At 44.8% G+C, this 12,186-nt stretch overlaps 1 protein-coding gene across 10 annotated transcripts in view; it reads right to left on the bottom strand.

Annotated features, from left to right (window-relative positions):
* The window catches only part of LOC138245659 (protocadherin alpha-C2-like), a 557,250-nt gene that overhangs the window by 176,689 nt on the left and 368,375 nt on the right, over nucleotides 1–12,186 (bottom strand). The window lies entirely within an intron of this gene.

Here is a 12,186-nt window from a genome sequence, read left to right as displayed (position 1 = left end):
TTCTACAGATGAGTAAAGTTTGTGCAGTGACATCAGAAACAATGGACAAAAAATCTGATGCAGAACTCTGCAAAATAAAGGAGAAGTACTCTCACATGTCTATATTTATAAAAAACACTTTTTTCAAAATCTATACTCCTAGCAGCGCTAATATTAATTTAACGTTTTAACAAGGTAACTTTTATCAAACGTAATTTAATTTGCACTTGTAGCTCAATAAAAAGGGAGGGATCTAGTTACAAAGAGATTGAGGTGCTGCCTCAAGGATGACATCATGATGCACTGTAGCCCAAAGAGCCAGTTTCTCAAGGGAAGCCTTGGCTGGATAATACATCCATCAATAAAAGAGTGGGATGACGGTTTCCATCTCTGACCTGTGGTACACCCCCAAATCAATAGAAATTTACTTTATCTGCAAAAGCAACATTACATTGTCTTTCTGTTAAATTGTGGGTTTGAAGTATGTTTGCTCCTTTGCATCCATAGGTCATGTTGAATATTTATTGGTGTAGCGCACTACCTATAATACTGGTTACGAATTACTTAAATACAAGATAAACAACCCTCTATTGTGTATGATAAAAATATTTTAAGTCACAGAGACGTTCCATGGCCACATAGAGGAACGAGCCCAAAGGCCAAGTTCATTTATAAGGTCATGCAACACCGAGGTGACTTGCCTTATCCTGTTAACCCTCTCCCCCTCGCCTCCCCTCCTTAGCTTTTTTTTGCTATTTGGGATAGTTCACGCTTAGGCCCCATAATGTTTTGTGCACATAAGCTATACATGCCAAATCGGTGTCCTTTTTTCTGACATCCCGGAGATTCTAAAGGTGCCCAGGGTTTGCCCAGGAGGGGACTGGCAAGATAGCCTAAATATAAAAATACAGAAAAAGTGCTCCAGATAAAAGTGTCTGTTTTTTTCCCTAAAAATGGCATCAACGAACGGTTTGCTATTCTAATCTCACCATCTTCCCAGGTTTCAGGAATGTGCAGAGCTGAATAAAAAAAACAAATTTTGTACCACAGTTTTAGCATTTTTCTAAGATGTTACCCATTTGCCCTATTTTTTATGCTCACAGCTTACTTTCAATTTGTGGTGGAAATCAGTGGAAAAACCAGGGGTGATCCAGAAAAGCTATACATTTCTGAAAAATAGACAACATTCAGAATTCAACAAGGGGTCCTATTTGTAGATCCCGCAATGTTTTCCCAAGGAAAATGACTGTTGAAACAAAGAAATATTGAAAATGAATAGGAAAAACAGGGATTTGTGACAACATTTTCACCTGTAACTTTTTATCACAGTGGCTGATTGACAAAAACAATATACCATTACGTCCCCTAGACCCTTCTGGTTGCAGGGATATATAGGGTTTGCAGGTTCTTCAAGAAGCCAAGGTACCCAGAGCCAACAACTGAGCTGCACTGTACAATGTTTTTTAATTGAGTACTAAGTACAGACATATTCTTATAGTGAAATAGGCAGAATGAAAAATGGGTATCAGCGAAACATATGTATTTCTGAAATGGGCACATGATACAGAGTTTAGGAGCAGTGTTTATTTCTACAACACTGAATTTGTGGGTACCCGTATTAGCGTATGCTTTGGAGGGTATTTTTAAAAATATCATCTTTGCTATCCACTGGCTTACAACTGGAAGGCACAAATGCAGCAAAATCCAATTGGTGATAACAAATGTTCTACAAATCTCCCCATTAAAATGGCACCTCACTTGGTGAGTAGCCCTAGTGCCCACGACAGGAAACTGCCCAAAACGCAGCATGTATGCAGCTCATTTTTCCACCAAACACGGACCCTCTTTTTTCTGATGTGGGTAGCTCTAATTTTTGGACCCTAGTTCAGCTGCCACCTAGGGAAAGCTTGCCAACCTGTACATTTTTGGAAATTATATACATAGGGGTATCCAGGGTGGGCTGACTTGCGTTGCTCTCACTACAATTTTTTATCCAGAATCCCTTGCAAACCTCAAACTGAAACAAAAAAATAACTTTTCTCACATTTCTGTCCTGGAAAGTTTTGGAATCTGTGGGGAGCCACAAATTTCCTCCCACCTGGTATTCCCCCAAGTCTCCTGATAAAACCGGTACCTCACCTCTGTGGTTAGACCTAATGCCCTTGACAGGAAACAACCCAGAACACAACAGTATGCAGCACATTTTTCCACCAAAAACTGACCCTCTTTTTTCTGACATAGGTAGCTCCAGATTATGGACCCAAGCTCAGCTGGCACCTAGGAAAACCTAGCAGACCCATACATTCTTGAATACTAGACACCTTGGGGTATCCATAGTGTGGTGACTTGTGTTACTCTTACCATGTTTCTTACCCAGAATCCCTTGCAAACCTCAAACTGTGACAAAAAAAGGAAAATGTTACCTACCCAGTAAGCATCTGTTTGTGACATGTAGTGCTATAGAGTCACATGCTCTGCATACTTCTGGCTATCTAGTTTTGGGTTCAGAGTGGTGCAAGATGTTTTTCTTCAAAGAAGCGTTTTGAGTCACAGGATCGAATGACTCCGCCTCTTGGTGATAGTGCGCATGGGCATCAACGCCTTTGTTAAATTGTTTTTCCGCAGGCGGGGGAGAAAAGGAGTGTAGAAGAAGTATAGAGAAAGAGGTGCCCACGCAAACGTAACTACGTATGTACAAATATATACAAATATAATCTACCTGGATGGCTACAGGTGTTCGGGCATGTGCATCTACAGCACTACATGTCATGAACAAATGCTAACTGGGTAAGTAACATTTTCCGTTCAATGGCATGTTTGAATGTAGATATTCATGCGCAGCATAGACTATAAAGCAGTCCCTCCATCAAAAAGGTGGCTAGCATGTGGGAGTTGCAGTTGATTGAACATGTGTTCGTAGCACAGCTTGACCTACATTGGCTTGCTGACATCCAAACCGTAATGTTTTGTGAATGTTTGTGGTCCAAGCAAAGTCATAGTGGCACCTCTTTTTTCCTAGTAGAATGTGCTCTAAGAGTAACAGGTAACTGTCTCTTTGCTTTAGCATAGCAAATCTGTAAACACTTAACTAAACATCTAGATATGTAGTTTTTGGATATTTGACTGTCCTTGTTAGGTAGTGATAAGGCTACAGAGATCTGTTTAGTTTTCCTAAACTCTTTGGTTCTGTTAATGTAAACCATGATTGCTTTTTCTAACATCTAGAGTGCGGTGAGCTCTTTCCGCAACAGAGTTGGCTGCGGAAAGAAGACTGATAGTTCAATGGATTCATGGAATCGTGAAATTACTTCAGGAAGGAACTTTGGGTTTGTGCAGAGGACCACCTTGTCTCCATGAATTTGGAACAAAAATGTCTTCCAAGGTTAGGATCTGGAGCTCACTGGCACGCCTAAGTGATGTGATGGCAACTAAAAAAGCCACCTTCCAAGAAAGGTATTGAAAAGCAAATTAATGAAATGACTCAAAAGGATGGCCCATGAGCCTTATAGGTATAATATTGAGGTTTCAGGGTGGTGCAGGAGGCACTCTGGTTGGAATGACCATTAAAGCTTTAATGACTGGGGTTCTGAACAAAGAGATATGTTGTCTGTTCCACAGATATACAGCTATACCTGCAGGATTAAAGTGAATGGAAGTGTAAGCTAAATTAAAATTTTGTAAATGGAGAAAATAAACGATGTCTTGAACAGCAGCTTTGATGGGGTCAATATGTTAGGGTTTGGAGTAGTAAACAAAATGTTTCCATTTAGCAGCATAACATGCTCTCATTGTGGGTCTACGAGCTTCCCTGAGAATGTCCATGCATTCTGCAGGCAATCCTAGGTAACCAAACTCTATGACCTCAGGAGCCATATCACTAGGTTGAGTGACCAGGGGTCTAGATGTCTGGTCTGTCCTTGATTTTGAGTGAGAAGGTGTTGGGAAGCTTCTCGTGGGGAACTACTGATAGGTCCAGAAGTGTGGTGAACCACTGATGTCTGATCCTCTGAACCAGAAATGGAATGAGAGGGAGAGGTGAAAAAGCGTAAGCAAATATCTCTGACTGGTTCATCCATACAGTCTTGCCCTTGGATAGAGGGTGCGGATACCTGAAGGCAAAGCTTAGGCCTTTCGCGTTTTCTGCTGTGGCAAAAAGGTCTATCTGAGGAGTTCCCCACTTTGCAAAGTATGTTTGAAAGATTTGTGGGTGGAGTTCCCATTTGTGGACTTGTTGTTGCATCCTGCTGAGCAGGTCTGCAAAGTGGTTGTCTGTCCCTGGGAGATACTCTGCCACCAGGTGAATGTGGTGGTAGAGAGACCACTTCCATATTGTCTGAGAGAGCTGTAACAATTGGGACAACCGTGTCCCCCCCGTTCCTGTAGATAATATATGGCTGTCATGTTGTCCTTGCGGACTAAGCCAATCTTGTGAGACTGGTGATGAAGAAATGCTTTCAGATACAGAAATACTGCCTGACGCTCTAGGTACTTGATATGTAGGAATTGGCCATTGTGATCTTAGAGGCCCTGTACTGGGAGGTCTTGAAGGTGAGCGCCCCAACTAATCAGTGATGCATCTGTGGTCAGAATGACTGGAGGCACAGGGTACAGAAAAGGCTGCCCTTTCAACAGGTTGGTGGTGTTCTACCATTGCAGAGTGGTGTGTATGGTGGTCTAACAACACTAGATCTTCCAGGTGACCCTGTGTCTACTTCCGAGACAGACACGGCTGTAGGGAATGCATGTGGAGTCTATCATTGGTAACAATGGCAATGCAGGGCGCCATCATCCCTACAGGTGCATAATAGCCCTGACTGTGTATGCGTGATTCTCCTGAAGCTGGTGGAGAAGACACTGAAAACTGTAAATGCAGGCCTGGTTGGGGAATGCTAGCTCCAGCTCTGCATTGAAAATAGCTCCTAGATAGGGCTGTACCTGAAGGGGTCGGAGGTGGGATTTGGAAAAGTTGATTGTGAAGCCCAGAGTGTGAAGGAGATCCACTGTCCACTGAGTGTGGCTTTGATGAGCCAGTCATCTAGGTAAGGAAACCCATGAATATTCTGTCTTTTGAGATGTTCGGCAACTACTGCTAAATACTTCAATCGCAATTTTGGCCCATTAAGAATTACAAAACAGCCTTTTACTATGTACAAAGGCCTTTAGGCAATCCCCAAATGTGATTTCTACCCTGTAGAAAACACATTTTGTTATTCCCTAAATAGGAAATTGCAAATAGGGATTTCCTATTTACAATTTCTTGGCACATGTATAAATCATTTCCTAAATGCAAAATTAGCATTTAGGAAATGCAATTACCATTGACTTCACGTCGATGGTAACAAGGTACAGTTTAAAAAAAGCACCCCAAGTGCAATAGAACAGACACATGGGCCTTGGGCATATGTGTGCTCTACATGTGCACCACTATTTTTGAGGTGCAACAAGGGTGGACTTTTGTCACCCTTGCCATCCTTGGTTTGCATTTCCCAGATAGCGATTTCTATGACGTCGCTATTTAGGAAATGCAAAATTGCATTTTAGTACATTTGGCCCTTAGTGAAGATTCTGGGAGCGGTTGTGACCGTGAAGGGCAGGACTTTGAACAGATAAGTTTTGCCTGCAATAATGAATCTTAGGTAATTTTGGTGTGCAGGGTGGATGGGACTATGAAAGTAGGCGTCATTTAGATCGAGAGCTGTCATAAAGTCACCTTGTTGCAGAAGTGGAATAACATGGAGTAACCATGTGAAAGTGTTCTGACAAACTGTTTTAATGGGCTGAGGTTCAGAATATGCCTGAGAGAGCCATCCTTTTTGGGAAAGAAGGAAGTATAGGGAGTATACCACTGACCCTTGGTGTTGTAAGGGAACAGGCTCAATGGCCCCTTTGAGAAGATGGGATTAAACTTCTTGTTTCGGAAGGGAGTGGTGGTTGTGGGATAGCTTGTGAGTGTGAGGGTCAATATTTGGAGGAGTGGTAATGCACTCCAGACAGTAACCATGTTGGAGAATGGAAACGACCCATTGGTCTTTTGTGATTTTGACCCATTCTGGATGAAAATGTTGGAGCCGTCCCCTGACAGGTGTGGAGTGAGCGGGGGAAGGCAGAGGTAGTTACTGCCTTGCAGTGGAGGAACAGCCTTGGGAGGCAGTGCTCTTACCTCTGCCCATGTTGTTGTTGCTTCTGTAGGATACCCAATAGAAACCCCTAGAATAGGAGGATATAGGCTGTCTTGTTTGGGAAGTACAGGCTTTGGAGGTCATGGATCTGTAGGCACCTCTGAAAGTGAGGTGACGGAAAGTGCCCCTTTGTGTGAGGGGACTGTAAAGCACCCCTGACCTTTGCTGTGTCTGTGTCCTTTTTAAGTTTCTCCAGGGTAGATCCACTTGAGGGCCAAGAGGATGCTCCTTATCAAAGGTCATGTTAAGAACCACTTGCTGTACTTCGTTTTTGAAACCAGAGCAGCAGAGCCACACATGCCTTCTCATTAGAACACTTCTATTGATGCTGCAAGCAGCTGTATCTGTAGCGTCCAGGACACAGTGAAATGAAGTATTAGATATTGTTTGCCCCTCAGCAATAATTTGTTGTCCTCGCTTGCGCTGCTCATCTGGGACAAACTGGAGGAGCTCCGAGCTTCTCGATTTCATCCCAGTGAGCCAAGTCAGGTCTAGCCAGTAACGCCTGGGAATTGGCAATGCCCCAGTTGTTATTTGCCTGGGCACTCTTTTTCTGGCAGCATCAATTTTCCTGCTCTCCTTCTCAGGAAGAGGAGAGTCACCTGTGGCCTGACTATTGGCACATTTTCATGTAGTGGAGGCTACTATGGAATCTGGCGGGACATGTGACCTAATGAATAATGGGTCAGAAGGATCAAGCTTATATTTTGCGTCTACTCTAGGGGTGATCACCATAGAGCAGACAGCTCCTGGAAAATTTCATCAGCATGACGGAGCATGCCAGGGAGCATTGGGAAAAACTGGATATCCCAGTGAGTAGATGTGAGCATATCAAACAGAAAATCCTATTTGATAAGGTCCCTGTGTAGTCTCAAATTGTGGAAAGTGGCCACTCTTGCCACTACTTGCTGGTAAGATGTAGTATCGGGGGAGTGCAGGGTATAGGTCAGGATCATTGGACAGGATGGGGTCAGGGTCATAAGTGTCACATGGATCCGGGTCCAGCTGTGTCCCACCCAAATCTTTGCTAACATATAAAGAAAATCCTTGATGGATGTAGTCTCCTGGAGTAGGTGAAGCAGGAGAATGAGGAGGGGAGGCAGGCAGAGGAGAAGAAGGGGGTGGAGGAGGAGGAAAAGGTGGATCAGGAGGAGGAGGAGGTGGAGAAGGCTTGTGAGGTGGGCTGCAGGCTTTTGTCTTGCTACTTTTCTTTGGAGGTGGAGAAGTGTGTCCAGAGCTTCTTGAAAAGACAGCTTCCTTTTGATCAGTGCAGTGGGAGAAGCAATAATGCGTCCTGCACCCCCCTGAATATGGAGGTGGTGCTGACAAGTGCCCATAGTCTCCAGAATAGGTTCCATGGGAGAAGGTGTTGCTAAAGACTGACTGCAGTCTCTCTGTTCCAAGGTTTTCAGATCCATTGATTTTGGAATCAAAGTCTTCGGTCAGTGCAACTCCATTGGCACTGAGGTGGAGCTAGTAGGAGTCCGAAACTTGGACTGAGATGGAATCGATGTCGGGGGCCGAAGTGCTGGAGGTCAAAGCCAAAGACAAGAGTTTTGTCCTGGCTGTTTTCGGAGCCGAGCAGGTGGGTGGGGCAGCCAAAATGGATATTAGGATCTGGCCATGGCCTGGTGGCAATGGCGGTCCAGCGACTTCTGAAAGGGGCTTTTACACTGTCTTGGGGTGGTTAGGAGGGGCCTCGGTACTCAGAGGTTGTGTGGATGTCACCTCGTGGCTTTTGATGTCTAACTGCACGTCAGAGTCCTGGATAAAGAAGGCCTTCTCTTGTTGTTCAGGTTTGTCCTGGGCATGTTCCTTCCCAAAGATATCTGGTGTGTCATTTGAAATCTTGTGCGCCATTCACAGTCAAGGCGCCATTACATCCTGAAGCGTCTTCTTCTACCAGAAAGACCTGCAGCCATCACAGGTAGCTTCCTGTTGACTGGGGGAGAGGCACAGGTTATACACCAGATGTTGGTGGTGTGGGGAAATTTAGTGTGGCACCGAGGACAGAATCAAAATAGCGTTTGTTCCATCAGCTTAGAATAGTGGTCGGTGCCACATGGTTAAGTACACCCCAGAAGGACGCAGACGCCTTGGAGGGCGTACGGTTGGTGCCCGCACCGACGATTCAAAATGAGTGCTGAGACAGGCATGCATGATTGACAAAATACCATTTAAGAAGAGAAGACGGAATGAAAGATTTCGAACCAGAGAGTCGAAAGAAGGAGCAAAGACACACATCACAACCCGACGGCAGAGAGAAAACAATCTAACAAAATAGTTGATGCCCATGCCCACTATCACCGAGAGGAGGAGTCACTCAATCCCATGACTTGAAATGCTTTGTGAAATAAAAATAACTTGCACCACGCCGGACCCAATACTAGAATGGCAGGAATATGCAGAGCATGTGTATCTACAGCCACACATGCCATCAAACACACATTTTCCTCATATTTCTGTTATCAAAAGTCCTGGAATCTGTGGGGAGCACAAACTTCCTTCTACCTGGCATTCCCCCAAGTTTCCCACCAAAAAGGGTACCTCACTTGTGTGGGTGGACCTAATGCCCGTGACAGGAAACGGCCCAAAACACAAAACGTACGCAGCACATTTTTCCATCGAAAAATTACTCTACTTTTTCGATGAGGGTAGCTCTTTTTGGACCCTAGCTCAGCTGAAACCTAAGGAAACCTAGACACCTAGGGGTATCCAGGGTGGGCTGACTTTGCGTGGCTCTCACCATTTGTTTTTTACTCTAAATCCCTTGCAAAACTCAAACTGTGATGAAAAATCACATTTTCCTCACATTTCTGTGATTGAAAGTTCTGGAAACTGTGGGGAGCTACAAGCTTCATTTCACCAGGCATTCCCCAAGCCTCCTCATAAAAATGGTACCTCACTTGTGTGGGCAAACCTAGTGTCAGCGACAGGAAATGGCCCAAAACACAAAATGTATGCAGCACATTTTTCCACTGAAAAACTAGCCCTCTTTTTACGGTGTGGGTAGTTCTAGTTTTTGGACCCTAGCTCAGCTGGCAGCTAAGGAAACCTGGCCAACCCATAACATTTTTTAAAGTATACACCTAGGGAAATCCAGCATGGTGTGACTTGTGTGGACCTCATTAGGTTTTCTTACTCACAATGCCCTGTAAACCGTTTCCTGAAATTACACATTTTTCTTATATTTCTGTGATGGAAACTTCTGTAATTTGCAGGAATTCACAAAATTCCTACCACCCAGCATTGTCCCACTTGTGCCAATAACAACGCTGCCCCACTTGGTGGCTAGGCCTAGTGCCACAACAGAAATGGATCAAACCAAGGACAATGGGAGTGCTTGCGTGGGGACTCCTATTGACCTCAGCTAGATCCGTTCCTGTCTCTGGCACTAGTTCCTGCCACACAAGTGGGGCAGAGATTTAATCGGCAATGCTGGGTGGTAAAGATTTTGTAGATTCCAGCAGATTTAGGAAGTTTCCCTCACAGAAATGTAGGGGAAAATATGTGACTTCAGGCAAAGTTGGAGGTTTGCAGGGCATTTTGGGTACGAAAATGGTGCAGATGCATTTGAAGCACACCTCCCTTGACTTCTCCAGATGTCTACTTTTCAGAAGTGACTGGGTCTGGTGGGTTTTTAACAGGTAGCAGCTTACCCAAGCCAAAAAGTGCAGCCATTCACCACTACAAGTGGGGCGATATTGGGAGTTAGCCAAGATCTGCTAGCCCATATGTGACATCAACACCCAAAAGAGTAAAATCTCCTTTGCTTGCCATTGGGATATGATGCTTTAGTCGCCAGGGTGGCTGGGGGGAAGACTCAGCCCATTTTGAGGGGTGGGGGCATTGCCATGCCCATTCTGAGCAGCTCCCAATCCTAATAGTCCCTGGTGCCTAGTGGGCTTTCTATCACCCTAGTGGGAAGATCAGGGTTGTTACCCCATCTGCCCCAAAGGGGAGCAGAAAGACTGTGCCCATTTTTTAGGGAGAGTGGGGACACTGTCATGCCTATTCTTTGCAGCCACCAACCCTACGCTAATAAAAAAAAATCCCTGGTGCCTAGCGGGCTTTCTGTCCGCCTGGGGGGCAGATGGTGTAGACTATTGTCCCTGGGGGCAGAAAGACTGTGCCCATTTGTTGGGGATGGGGGTAATGAAAGGCCAATCCTGGGGCTTGATTTCCTTGGGTGATCCCCAAGCAGGGACATACTTGGGAAAGGTAGAATTGGAAAGGGGAGATTCTCCCCCTTCCAACAATACCTTTCTCGTCTGGGTCAGTGCTTCGGGGGTGCTGAGATAGCCCCACGAGCATAGATGCAGAGAAAGTGAAATGAGCCGCTCGGCTCACTTAACAGAAACAAAAAAAAACAGCCGCAGTAGATGGGGAAGCTTTTCCCCATCTCCAGAGACTGTTTCTTTCAGAAAGGAATCCCTCTGGTGCCACCATCAGAGTAATTTCCAGTGCCATGTGCACAGACAGACAGGAGCCATTCAACGCACATGAGCACTGTAGCGTAGGACAGCTCCCGGCCGTCCGACGCATGGAACGAGTTAATGTATGGCAGAGGGTATTTTTTACCTATAATACTGATCACCCCATTACCCTTCCCACAAACTGCTTACATTTTTGGTGCCTTGCTCTTTCATGTTTATTGCAGGCATGAAGCATAAATGCAGAATCTGTACTGCGAAATTAAACACAATAAAAAGCAGTCAGTACTTTTTGCATATAGATACTTAAATCAGTTGATTGTTCAGGTTAAAAATGCTGTGGTTCAGATTGTATAGAAACTTGCAGATATGTAATCTTTTCTGCAATTAAATTTAGTTTGGAAAACAATGAACTCTTTGCCATAAATATCTAATTTATTATGATTCCTTTTTTTTCAAGGAAAAAATATCAGAAGAGGAAACGTAAGCCTCCGTTTTTATTATTTAAACTGCAGCTTTAACTGTGCTCCGTTGCCAGCCCTTCACCCAGGCTCCTAACTCTCATAGAAAGCACTATGAATAGTAATTTCTTTATTACAAGTGACTAGAATCGTCACAAACCGACAGTACTAAGCAGTGGTGGATGGAAATTTTACAAGGGACGGGTGGGGGCATGCTGGCACATATACACACCACTCACACCCATTCACATGTGCGAAAACACCCATTCACAAGACTCACTAACAAATACACATGCATTCATACATGAATGCGTGCACCAAACATAAATAAAAACATAAAACATACCTCAACTGCAGCAGGTCCGACAGGGAAGCCTAGGAGGTCCCAGGGAGGTTGAGACTGCTGCCTTCCTTCACTGACTGACCTTAGGTCAGCCAACGAGGGAAGAGAGAAGTCCCAATCATGTTACAGAGTGGGATGGAGTTATTGAGACTGCTGACCCCACTCCAGTCTGTGGTGAGGTGTCACTGATTGACACTCAGCCCTGGGCATAAAGTTGCTTAAAACTGAAGTGCCCAGGTCCGAGGCAATCTGTGATGCTTCCCCCCATCACGAGGGGGAGGGCCTAGAGGTGCTTTGCCAGGCTGAAGATGTCACACTCACCGGAGCTATGACTTCTTTAACTTGGCAAAGTTCAGCTGAGGCAGCCTGGAGTTTGCACATTTAGTACATGTTAAGCTCCTGGCTGCCTAACCTGAAACATAAGAGTGTCTGTTAGGCTGACTTTTTTTTCGGCCTGACAGACACCCTTCTTGCCTGGAATAAGGTGGGGTGGCGTGGCCCATCAACCCATAAGGAGAGGTCCGCTGTTGGTACTAAGAAAATTATATACAGGTTTTTATACATGGATTGCTGGATCCAATCATTGCACAACTGCATCCATGTGCCTGCTGCCCGCATTTGATTCCTTTCCGACTCTCCCACCAACCTTTCGCAGACCAATTCCCTCTGTTCTCCTAGCTCTCCAATTTGAACACTTACCAGCAGCATGTGAGTAGCTTTAACACTCTGCATCATCCCAAGATCGATGTGTTTTTTTTCAACGCGTCGCCCCTTTACATGAATACACTCAA

The sequence above is a fragment of the Pleurodeles waltl genome, chromosome 7 (genome assembly GCF_031143425.1).
Source record: "Pleurodeles waltl isolate 20211129_DDA chromosome 7, aPleWal1.hap1.20221129, whole genome shotgun sequence".
Lineage (NCBI taxonomy): Eukaryota > Metazoa > Chordata > Amphibia > Caudata > Salamandridae > Pleurodeles > Pleurodeles waltl.
Note: the sequence above shows the minus strand (reverse complement) of the source record. Positions and strands in the feature narration are given on the sequence as shown.